Genomic DNA, 12,070 nt, shown 5'->3' with positions numbered 1-12,070 from the left:
GACCAGTTCGATGACTAACCCATCTCCAAACTGGATGGTTTTATAGGTACGCATTTAGGTAATACTATGCCACATTAAAAACAGCTATTAAGTTGATTAAGACTGAACTCATTTTCAGGATCCATTGCAAACAATTTTCCATGCTTGATGTACACTTAGAGAACCTGTGGAAGGTATTGTAATGGGAGCAGAAGTAGGGGGGAAAGTAGCACACCAAATGTGAGCCTGCCATGCAATGTTTCAGGCTTTAAACACCATCGTAGAATTTTACAACAGAGGCAGGTCAAAGAAAAATAGCCTCAATCTTCTTTAGCTAATCAGGCACTCTAATATAAAATGGGCTCACACGTAAGAGGAGATAGGGACGGTTTGAGGCAATACTTCAAAGAGTCTCCAAAAAACTTAAAAGTTTTCAAGGCTAGGTTTTATGAGGTTAAAAAAGGCAGGGGCAGGGGGGCAGGGACTCATTTTTGTCTTAAACAATAACAACAACAAACAAAACAGCTGAAAGAGACCATTTCACAACAATTTTCAAATATGTGAAAACAGGTTGAACGCTTAATGAGGAATCATTCACAGGTGAAAGCTAGGCATAAATGCCTCCTGACCCGCTGCCCCCTCTCCCCCCCAGCCTGACTCTGCAGCACACTGACAAAGGCAACCACCATTCACAAGGTTTCCTACCTCATCCTTGTCATTGCAAACTCAAGTGGTTTTTTCAGTCCTCATACTGCTTTGACTTTCTTCGTTGCTCTCTGGGCTTAAATGCCCTGACCAGGTGTGCTGCAGGTGGGGTCCTCAAGTATTTCCTCAGGAAAATGCACTAACCCACCCCTTCCATGGACAGTTTGCTTTATCTCAGGGTCAATCATTCCTTCCAGCCATTTCCTTTCACCTATTCTTACAGGATTTTTGTTCCATCCTTTTCTTATTGCCATGAATTCTCTGTCTGCCCCCCCACCGCTTTTTTTTTAATGGCTGCTTTTATCTTTCTGCTCGGTTTCAATGAGCAGATATAGGCTAGGACTTAAATCTGCACTTATGCCCCTTATGTCTTGAATTCCCTGAGTTTCCAATCCTCTGCATAGGAATGGCCGTAACATTTCAGATTCATTGGGCCAGAAACTGAATTCATCCTCGTAGCTTCCCATCCTCCTCTGTTTTGAGTATCAGCTATCCCCCTCCTTCCTAACATCCATGCTAGAAGCATCAGAGAGATATGCCAACCTTTGAGGACCACATACCCTCAGTCTTCCTCTGCTACCACTTAAAAGACCCAGCCCCCCTGATTATCCAATTTAGGGCCTCTTACCTAGTCTATCACAGCAAACCTTTACCCAGTTTTCTCATCTCCAGTTTTTCATGAAGTCTATAGATAGTCCCGTCCCCTCCTCATACCCACTCTGTGCATATACATGAAAATGCAGGTTTTCTTATTTCCCAGAAGGTAAACCTTCTAAAGGTCTCAGACACCTATAGGTCTAAGCTTGTTAAGGTGAGATTCTCAATGTCCTGATCTTGAATTCCTGTATTTTTGCCATTTTATCTGTAGCAAGCAAGCAAAGCTTTAACTGCCGAAAGACCCTAATATTTTTCACCTTATCTACTTTGCTCAAACTATTTTGTCATCCTGAAATGCCATTTCCTCTACCTCTGGAAATCATATTTAGAATAAAACTTTTCATAAACAAAGCCCAAAATGCTTTGTGGCCCAGTTTGGCAAAAAAGGACATTTGGACAGAATTCACAATGAAGTATCCAAAACAGAAAATCTAAACTGAGGCAAATCTAACATAAAGATCGTTTTATATGTAGTGAATCAGCGGCCATAAAACATCAAAGTCATCACAAACAGTGTTTAATACCTCTGTCTTAGAAGGACCTTTAAAACTGTAGATGAGCAAGGCAAGACATTCACTTGTCCCAGGTGGTTTTCCTGCTACTATGTACTATTTATGAACGTCCTTTTCTATTGATTTGTGTTACTATGGCCTTGGAAATTATGAAAATTTAAACAAAGTAATTCCCATTTTGTCTGTGATTCGACAATGATCTCACAAGGAAATTCATCCATGGAAATATCATCCATTTGTTTATTTACTTGACATGTGTTGAATAGTATTGTTTGAGACAAATTTGTGGATAAAAATGCCTAGATTGTAAAGAAGAAAGAAAAAACAAGCTGATGAATGCTGTAAGAATTGTGTCAGACATTTAAAAGAAGGAAAAGATCACTTATTTAAGCTAAAAGGGTCAGATTAGCATAACGGAGGAAAAGACATTTGAAATAGTTCCTAAAGAATGTATAGCATTTCAAATACATAGCAAGACGACACAGAGTAAGACTGAAGAAACTGCCCAAACGAAAGGGGAGTATTAGGATTGTTTGGACAACAGTGAGCATTCCAACTTAATGGTCGAAAGTGGCATGAAAAAGAAATATGAAACAAATGAGATCAGGATTTTGACCCAACAACCATGGAGGGTCTGGAATGTCAGGTTAAATAGACTTGGACCAGGGGTGCCCAGCTGGCATAGTGGGTTACGTCTCTGACTCTGGGTTTCAGCTCCGGGTCCTGATCTCAGGGTCTCCTGAAATCAAGCCCTGCCTGGGGCTCCAAACTCAGCAGGAGTCTGCTTGCCACTCTCCCTCCCTCTCTGCCTCTCACCCTTCGCCCCTCCCCCTGCTACCATGTGCGCCAGTGCTCTCTCCAAAATAAATATTAAAAAAAAAAAAAAAAAGATTTTGGACCAGTTTATTCCTTACTCTGTCATCAAGGGTGGTACATCCATGAAGTCTGAGCTTTGAGAGATTGGTCTGTCAGCATCACAGAGGCTAGATTTTGGAATATAGGGAAGCACTAGAAGGAAAGACTAAATGAAGGAAAGGAAATAATGGGAGTGTCATGGGATATCTTCAGATCTTAAATACTTGGCTATGTTGATAAGGTAGAAGATGAGAGACCAGAAACATTGTAAAGTTTCCAGCCTCTATAAAAAGGAAACGGGTCAGGGGTAGCATCCCCAGAAATCACAAAAGGGGAGAGAAAAATCAAGCATGGGGGAAAAAATGAAAGGGCTTTGCCTTGAGATGCTTTCTCCCAGGGGTACAGAGTGAGTTACTTGAGGGACAGGGGTACTGCTGGCAGCTCCTGAGATCACGTTCAAACTGGTTTCTTCTACCGCTAACTGCCAACAATTCCGTGTTCCCACTGTCCCTGCTTTTGCCCACTGCAGCATTTTTGTAGCATGACATCCCAGTGTTCCTAACGAACTCTCCTCCGTAACCCTCAAACACTTAAATCAGACTAGAGCTTTCTAAAAGAGGAGGAAAATACCACTTCATTGACCTAGGGAATGGATCTTTGGGGGTCAAAAAGGGCAGCTGGGTGGCTCAGGTCATGATCTCAGGGTCCTGGCTCAGTATGGAGTCTGCTGCTGCTGCTTCTGTTTTCTCTAATAAATAAAATATTTTAAAAAATAAAAATAAACTTTACCTTTCAACCTAACCGCACCCCATCCCCCACCTATACCTGCTAGGTTGCCTAGTCAGGGAACGGGAGGGACAAGACCTATGCCTGCTAGCTCACCTGGATCACCCCAAGGCTTCGTTGCTGAAAGCAAGACATTTTCAAATGTATTTTAAAACCTCTCAAATGTGGGCGCTTGGGTGGCTCAGTCAGTTAAGCAGCTGCCCATCAGCTCCAGTCCTGGTCTCTGGGTCCAGGGATCCAGCCCTGAGTCAGGCTCCCTGCTCAGTGGAGAGTTTGCTTCTCTCTCCCCCTCTGCCCCTCCCCCATCCCTGCTCTCAGGCACACGCTCTCTCTCTCAAATAAATAAAGTCTTAAAAAAATAAAAAAACACTCTCTCAAATGTTTCTAGTTGTTGTGACTTTCTTATGATAAACTTGGATCAACTACTCTGCATCATGAACCGCGTTATTTCTTAAACTAGTTTATACGGTTCTGCTAAAAAAAGAAAAAAAAAGAAAGAAAGAAGAAAAACAAGATACAAGAAATCCTGTTCTTAAATCAAATCTTGTCAATTACCTCATTGTGTCGAAAAGACTGGTCATACATTAATGTTGCTGACAACATACCTTGAAGTGATGGAAATCTTTAATTTGGGGTATTTCATTCTGCTCAATATGTTTGCTTTTAAATCTTCTTGATTCTTGAACAGCAGAGAGATGCTGAAATTCCTGGAGGTTTTGAATAGTTCATAACTAACATTAACATTTTATGAAACCCAATAACTGCGGTTTTGCAAATGATTCTAAAAACTTAATAACTTGGGAAGGCACCAGCTTATTATGTAATTAGCAGGCCAAAACTTTCTCAACTAATAACTCTATAAGCTTGATTCAGAGATCAACTTCCATTTTCAGGAGAAACAGAACTACATATGGCCTTCTGGACATGTTTTCCTGTTTTAACTAGCCTTTCAAATTTCTGTATTTTTTTGTGTTGAGTAAAAAATAGCTGAAGTACTAAAACCAAAGCAAAACTTGGCACCAAATTCAGCTGATATGATGAAGATACTGTATCTTTAGAGCTGTCATCACCCACCATCAAGAACTCAGGTGTTGCTGCCAAAGGAAAACCAGAGTTTAGATATTTGGTGACATTTCATAACTCAACCCTCCAAAATTGCCTATTTTTTTCTTTATTGCATTCACTCGCCTACTCATTAAACGTTTGTTCACCATCTATTGCCACAAAGCACTGAGAGGGAATACAGAAATAAACAAAATCATGAGCCTAAAGGCACATATTATCTTCCTTCCTAGTAGTCTGCAATACCAAATTATCAGCCCAAGCAGGGTAACTTTTTTTTCAAAACGAAGATCAAAGAAACCTTCAGGAAACTGAAGATAGGCCTGTACCAAAATTTTAAATAAACAAATCTCCAGAGGCAATGGATATAAGAGCCTGAAATGTGATTAGAAAGGCATGAAACACAAAATTGCAAAACTACCAAGGAGTATTCTATTCTGGGTGACTTAAGAAAACAACAAAGAAGTAGATCAAATAAGAAATAAATGCAAAGACAGATCAGTAGATTCATAAAACCACCTGTATATTGCTACTTTATGGTTTACAAATGTTCTTATATACGTGATTTCTTCTAATTTTATCTTCAGGTACAGTACTTATGTCTCTCTATTTTTTTTTTTTTTTTTTTAGGAAATGATCATGCCTTTTCCTATAGTATCTTCTATCTCCACAAACCTGATGATTCATGCATCTCTAAGTGAAAATGACAAGAAATGTTTTCTCTGATTTATTAGTAAACAACCAACCAGCAGCATTAGCTTTTAGGAAAAGATTAACAACGTTGCACTGTAGTAGCTGTCATGTTAATTTAAGGAAAAGCTGTTAAAAATGTTCATTCTTTGTAAAAGACCATTCAGTAATCTTTGCCTAATGGATAGGAGCACAGTATAAAATACCTTTAGCCCTAAAGCAGAGTAATCAAGAGGTTGTGATGCTCTAGTCTGAAAGCTTTAAAAACTACTGTAATACTGAAGCTAAATACCAAATGGAGGGTTATTTGTGGTTCTTTAATTTTGCATAACATTTTTCTTTATTCAAAAATCTTAAATCTATATTGCACATGAAATCAAGTATTTGATACAACTGTTAATTTTGCAATTTTACTTATTTTTGTCTGGAGATAGGAAGAATATCTATTCATATATAGGCAGCTAAGTTCCAAAAAAACAAATATGAGTATATGGGATTTTCTCCTGTAAATGTAAGAATTATCACTTTTACTTTGAAAATGGGAAAATAAATCATTGAGGAATAGAATTGTTTTCAGTTACACAAGAAATAAGAAAGTTAAGAACTCTAAAACTTGATTTTCACCAAAAGTTATAATGCATATTCCAGAGACTAAATGTTCATTCCATCTACCCACTTAGATTTTTTTTTTTCAAACCCTTGATGATATGTTCAAGCAAATGAACTTCAGTCTGGATATGAATTAACACATAAGTTAACCTATCTCAGACATTAAATTTCTGAAATCCTATTTAGAGATCAGGTTCACGTCCTTCTGAAAACCTAGGTCAGTGCAGTATTTCCGTTCCAAATTTTTTTTCCTCTTCTGATTACAAGGTTGAACAACATGTGAAATCTGAATCTATAAATGTTTTCATTACACCCACATTTGTTACATAAACAATGATGAATCAAAGATAGTTGTACATATTTGTTTAGTTGATTTATTTATTTTTATGAGCCTCTGAGACTAGAATCCCTATACTTTACCTAATTTGTTTTCATAGATACAAACCAAAATTCTTTCATTTGGAAAGACAGAAAAAACATACTAACTCATTGCATATCAATTTTAACCTAGGTTAAAAATATATTTAAAACAGGTACTCATGGTCTTTATACTACAGAGACATTCAGGAAATTGATCAACATCAAAAAGACAGCTTCAGAAAGTAGAAGTTGAATACTACCTATTGCAGTATTGTAGACTATTATTTAGATCACCAACAATGGAAAGGGGTGTGTGTGTGTGTGTGTGTGTGTGTGTGTGTGTGTATTCTAGAAATTAACTCTAGAAAACTAATCTGATTATATATAAAATGGAATAGAATCCTGGGAGACTAAGTCATCTAGGAAATGTCTATCCGTGTATGAAATACATTTAGAACCAGTGAATTAGCAATATACGTGTAGCAGAACTATGTGCAAGTAAGCAAGGTGGGTTGAAGCCCGTTTCACTGGTTTTCCCCAGCAGAAGCCTTCAAGATGAGCAAGACAAAAACATGGCATGGGAAAATTAGAACTTTTATTTGTGTTTACTATTTGTATAAAATGAGAAAGAAATAAAGCTTTATTAATATTCACATTTAGGTTGACACTAGCACCCTCGTTTGGTCTCTTCTGGTGGGTAATGTGTGCCACACACTGTTCATAACATTTAGATGGAAGAACCAGAAGTGGGTGACGGAGAAACAAACACGCACTCGGGAGTTCTCAGCGGACTCCAGTGGACTCTAGGACATGGGTATTCAAGGACGTGGATTCACAATCATCAAATTTTAACTAAACTAATGCTCGTACAAAAAACAATAGCTTAAAAGGTTATTGCAAAGAGTGGCGCCTGGGTGGCTCAGTCAGTTAAGCATCCAACTCTTGATTTCCGCTCAGGTCATGATCTCAGGGTCGTGAGATCGAGTCAGGTGCTGGGTGTGGAGCCTGCCTGAGATTCTCTCTCTTCCTCCGCCCCTTCCACCCCATCACTCTCAAGATTGTTGCAAAGAAACGAAACTATGGATGGATGTAACACAAAGTAGAAACAAACAGCAGGAGAAAAACCATGTTGCCATTTCTCTTCTCCCTGTAATGAGCTTGCCAGCCACATTTTGGGGTAAAAGAAACTTCTGAGATGATATAGGGTCAACTTTTTGCAGTCTTTAAAAAGAGTATTTGAAACATGGATTTATATATCCATTATTGCTGATAATAAACCTCACTTTGAGGGTATAGTTTGCCCTGTGATCTTACCTCATGTAAGTAGTACACTACCTTATACAATAATATATCAATTTAAATTATTGGGTTTTTATTTTTATTTGATTATAGTATTAAGATATATTACTTTAGGGGCTCCTAGGTGGCACAGCGGTTAAGCGTCTGCCTTCGGCTCAGGGCGTGATCCTGGTGTTGTGGGATCGAGCCCCACATCACGCTCCTCCTCTATGAGCCTGCTTCTTCCTCTCCCACTCCCCCTGCTTGTGTTCCCTCTCTCGCTGGCTGTCTCTATCTCTGTTGAATAAATAAAAATTTAAAAAGAAAAAAAAAGATATATTACTTTAATAATCTTAATAATATACCTAACATATGTAATAATGTAAAAAAAACACATGCATTTATTGAGTGCTCATGTTCTAGATCTTTCTCAAGTGGGTCCATGATCAAAAGATGACTGCGGTCCACTGTAAGAGTAAATAAAAGAGCTCATAGTTTATCTATTGAGACACATAATGGAGATCTCTATGAATTTATACCCTTAAGAAAAGCAAACCAACAGAAAGCAGAGCGACGAGCGGTGAGTACAGTTGCTTTTTTGCTGCTACATGAGCCTCATTAAATTTGTCTATTGTTCTATTTGGACCAGAGCTTTTCCATTCATGTCTAAGGTGGTGAGGATACAGTTGCGTAGTAACTGCAGAGGGAGGAGGAAATGAAAGGAGGAGGGATGGGGGGAAAGGCAGGCAGGAGGGAAGAAAGAACAACAGAATGAAAGACAGACAAGATAGACAAGAAAAAAGCACAACCGGAACCACCCCTGTAAGGAGACTGGTAAATGCACCCCGTCTCTCTAGGAAACTGGGCCATGCCTCCAGAGCACCGGCATGTCTGGTGTTCTTGCAGCCCTTCCAGCTTGTCCACTCCAGCAGCCTTGCTAACCTCTCACCTTCCACAGGAAAAGCTCTATATACACTTAGAAGTGCTTTATTTCCCCTCCCACCACAGGAATGAGCTGACAGCCACAGTTTCCATTGCAAAGAAGATAAGAACAAAGTACAAAACAGTGAGTAATTTATAATAAGGGTTAATTAGGTCTTTTAAAGGTAGAAACCTTAATGTAGGGGCGCCTGGGTGGCACAGCGGTTAAGCGTCTGCCTTCGGCTCAGGGCGTGATCCCGGCGTTATGGGATCGAGCCCCACATCAGGCTCCTCTGCTGGGAGCCTGCTTCTTCCTCTCCCACTCCCCCTGCTTGTGTTCCCTCTCTCGCTGGCTGTCTCTATCTCTGTCAAATAAATAAATAAAATCTTTAAAAAAAAAAAAAAAAAAAAAAAAACCTTAATGTGTAATCTTTTTCCAAAACATAGAGCAAAGCAGCAGCACAAACTCTGCAAAGGAGCATTTATTCATTCGCAAGGCTGACTCTGATCGAGAGCGGTTGATGGCGGGGCTAGAGATGCCTGCAGAGTCAAAATGGGTTCTGAAGAGATGTAGAGTATTGGTACAACATAGGATAGGCAGTGCTACTACCCATAATCCGGGGATCAAGTAGTAGTTTTTTAAATTTTCAAGATCTCACAACATGCCATAGACAGTAGCTTTCGAGCTTTACGTAGGTTTACTCTGCCTTGGCAAGGTCAGGCCTGGTGACCAACCATCTCCAATACTTTATTCATCTTTTACGTGACCACCCTCCCCTTAATTTCCTCACTTCAACCTGTCTCCGTAACCACTGCCCTGATCACTTTCCTAAATTGTTTTTATTCTTCAGCCTGGAATTCAACATGTTCGTAACCTATCTTTCGAGGATTATTGCACTTTGTTCCCCCATCACTTGACAAGATGGTCCCCCATCCCACCGGTTTGACTCAAACACTCCTCCAGGCACCGAGCAGTCCCCACTCCTCCCAGCCAGCTTTGTGCTCTCTGCCTCTCGACTCATCCCAGCTCTTTGTCTTTCTCAAGGTCCACACTCTCCAGCTCCACAAGGCATGAACTCCAAACAAGAGACACGGTCTTGTTAAACTGCTGAATCCCCAAGCCCATCATACGGCTCAAGAAACAGCTGTGAAGCAACAAAGGAAAGAAGGAAGAAGGGAAGGAGAGAGGAAGAAAGGAGTGAAAGGTACACCTAGTATCATCAGGTACTTACCTTATTTTCCCTCTTGACCTAATCATATTGAAGACAAGACCAGCGTCTTCTCATCAGAGCTCCTGCAGATCCTACATGGTGATTAGGTATGAGAACCCTACTCTAAATTCTCATTTGAATCAAGTGTGATAACCTCTCAATGCTTTAGAAAATGGGGGGGGGGTTGGCTTCAAAGAGCAGATTCCATTTAATAGCATATCCTTGCAAGCGATGTGCACGCAAGCGCTGCTGTGTAAGGCCGTGCTGGGAGCTGGGCGCCACGGTCATTCGGACAGTGATTTCATTAGTGAGTGGATAGAACCTCTGTGATGTCCTCACTCAGAGGGGACACAAAGTCCAGCAATTATATCATCCTACAGTGCTTGCTTTCAGGGCAGCACAACTCTGTCCAGTATGTCATCTGTCTTCGATTTGCTCAAACCAAGGACAATCTGCCTGTTATTCATTGATCGAGACAGCTCTCCCTTTCCCAAAATAAAGGTTTTTTTGTCCACCAATAATCCTGATCTTATTAGAACCACTGGGTCTTTCTGCTATAATCAATCATACATCTGAAAAGACCAAGTAGCATACCATATTTTGTCACTTTAACTCCAATTTAACGTGGATTATTTAACCTTTGTTAAAGGACTACTTAACCTCTATTTTGATACTTGGGAGCACTCCCTGAAGGGAAAAATTACATTCTCAAGCCTGTCCCCCTACTGTTAGGCTACAGTATCATCATCAGGGATTAACAACCAAGTAAAAGCCTTTTCATTAACAGAAGCTAAGAAAACAGTTAAAGAAATCACTGTTTCATGATATTATACTTAATACCATGTTTCATAGTGATTTAATTTTATTTAAATTTAATAAGTATCTTATGTCAGTACAATTTTATTATCTTTATCACACTTTAAAAAAAGCACAAGCCCACATGTAATTTGGCCACAAGTGATTTCAGATACTGTACCATTTGTTTTAATGGCTATATTATTACAACAGAGGCTGCGTATAGGATATGGGCGTTACAGAGTAAGAAGGGTTTCTTCAAGATTTGCCTGCCTCAGGGGTCTGTATGGTGCATTCATCACACAGCCTAACAAGGAAACAGACCACGGTTCCTCAGAAGAATAATAGGCCTTAGAGAGTGAGACTTCTCCCTGCATGGACAACTCAGAAATCTGACAAAAGCCAATATGGAGAGTTATGTGGCTGTCACACAGCCCCTATTTTTTCGCATTTGGAAGCAAAATATTGCTTTTCTCTGGCTAACAGGCACCAGATTTGGAGTTTTGCTTCTTAAAAACACCTTCAACTCCTTTGTAGCTGGATCTTGTTTTGCATAAAGTGTGATAAAAACAATTGTGCTGGGGCGCCTGGGTGGCACAGCGGTTAAGCGTCTGCCTTCGGCTCAGGGCCTGATCCCGGCGTTCCGGGATCGAGCCCCACGTCAGGCTCCTCTGCTGAGAGCCTGCTTCTTCCTCTCCCACTCCCCCTGCTTGTGTTCCCTCTCTCACTGACTGTCTCTATCTCTGTCAAATAAATCAATAAAATCTTTAAAAAAAAAAAAAATTGTGCTTATGGGTAAATGGGTAAATGATCAGAGTTAAGGTAATATGTGAACTTTCCGCATTTGTTTTCTCAGCATGTGTCTTTCTTCACAAGAAAGTTTCTTCCCCCTCCCCCACCCTGAAATGGCCTTCTGTTGCCATTCCATATTAATTTTATGAAACATAAAAAATACATTTCATGGGTCTCCTGAGAACTTCTAGGTAAACAATGAAAATCAAAACAAAACCTTGGTAAAAATCACCAAATAAAAACTTACAGCTGCTTAAAAGTCACATACATACTTCATGTGTGTTTCTTATTAGAATGTAATAAATGGCTTTTAATAGGTGACTTTTATGACAACCACCTACTAATTGACATCTGGCCCTTTGGGGAAAATTATGTTACCTGAGCTCCTCAGACACTCCTTACCTGTGCATTGGAGACCACATAAGGATTCAGTAATTCTCAGTGTGTACAAATTAAAATTGTCCAACACTAATATTAATCTATCTTTGAGCTTTAAATATAAAGAGAATAAGAAGCTCGAAGAGACTGAGTCAACATGAAGGCGAGAAAGCACGTGGTAGGCCGGGTTTTTGGAGTTGGAATGCTGGCTCTAGTACATTTTTACCAAACTAACTTCTCTGGACCTTAGTCTTCTTACCCCAAATTGGGCACAAGAGTAGTGCTTATTCAGCTACGGTGAGAGTTACATGAATTAGCAGGAAGCACTCAGAGCAGGGCCCAGCACATAATGAAGACTAAACTTTTATTTGAAAGTAATATTTGTACTATGGATTCCATAAGGTTCCAACTAAATGACATTCTAGAAAAGGCAAAACTATGAAGACAATAAGATCAGCAGTTGCCATGGCCAGAGAGAAA

The 12,070-nt window shown here is 39.8% G+C and overlaps 1 long non-coding RNA gene across 1 annotated transcript in view; it reads right to left on the bottom strand.

Annotated features, from left to right (window-relative positions):
• LOC109489083 overlaps window positions 1-9,747 on the bottom strand; it is a 219,320-nt gene extending 209,573 nt beyond the window's left edge. The window contains exon 1 of the long non-coding RNA XR_002142020.1: window positions 9,647-9,747. This is a non-coding gene — a long non-coding RNA (uncharacterized LOC109489083). The remainder of the gene's footprint in view (window positions 1-9,646) is intronic.
• Between the last annotated feature and the right edge of the window lie 2,323 nt (window positions 9,748-12,070).

The sequence above is a fragment of the Ailuropoda melanoleuca genome, chromosome 2, assembly GCF_002007445.2.
Source record: "Ailuropoda melanoleuca isolate Jingjing chromosome 2, ASM200744v2, whole genome shotgun sequence".
NCBI classification, from domain to species: Eukaryota; Metazoa; Chordata; class Mammalia; order Carnivora; family Ursidae; genus Ailuropoda; species Ailuropoda melanoleuca.
Note: the sequence above shows the minus strand (reverse complement) of the source record. Positions and strands in the feature narration are given on the sequence as shown.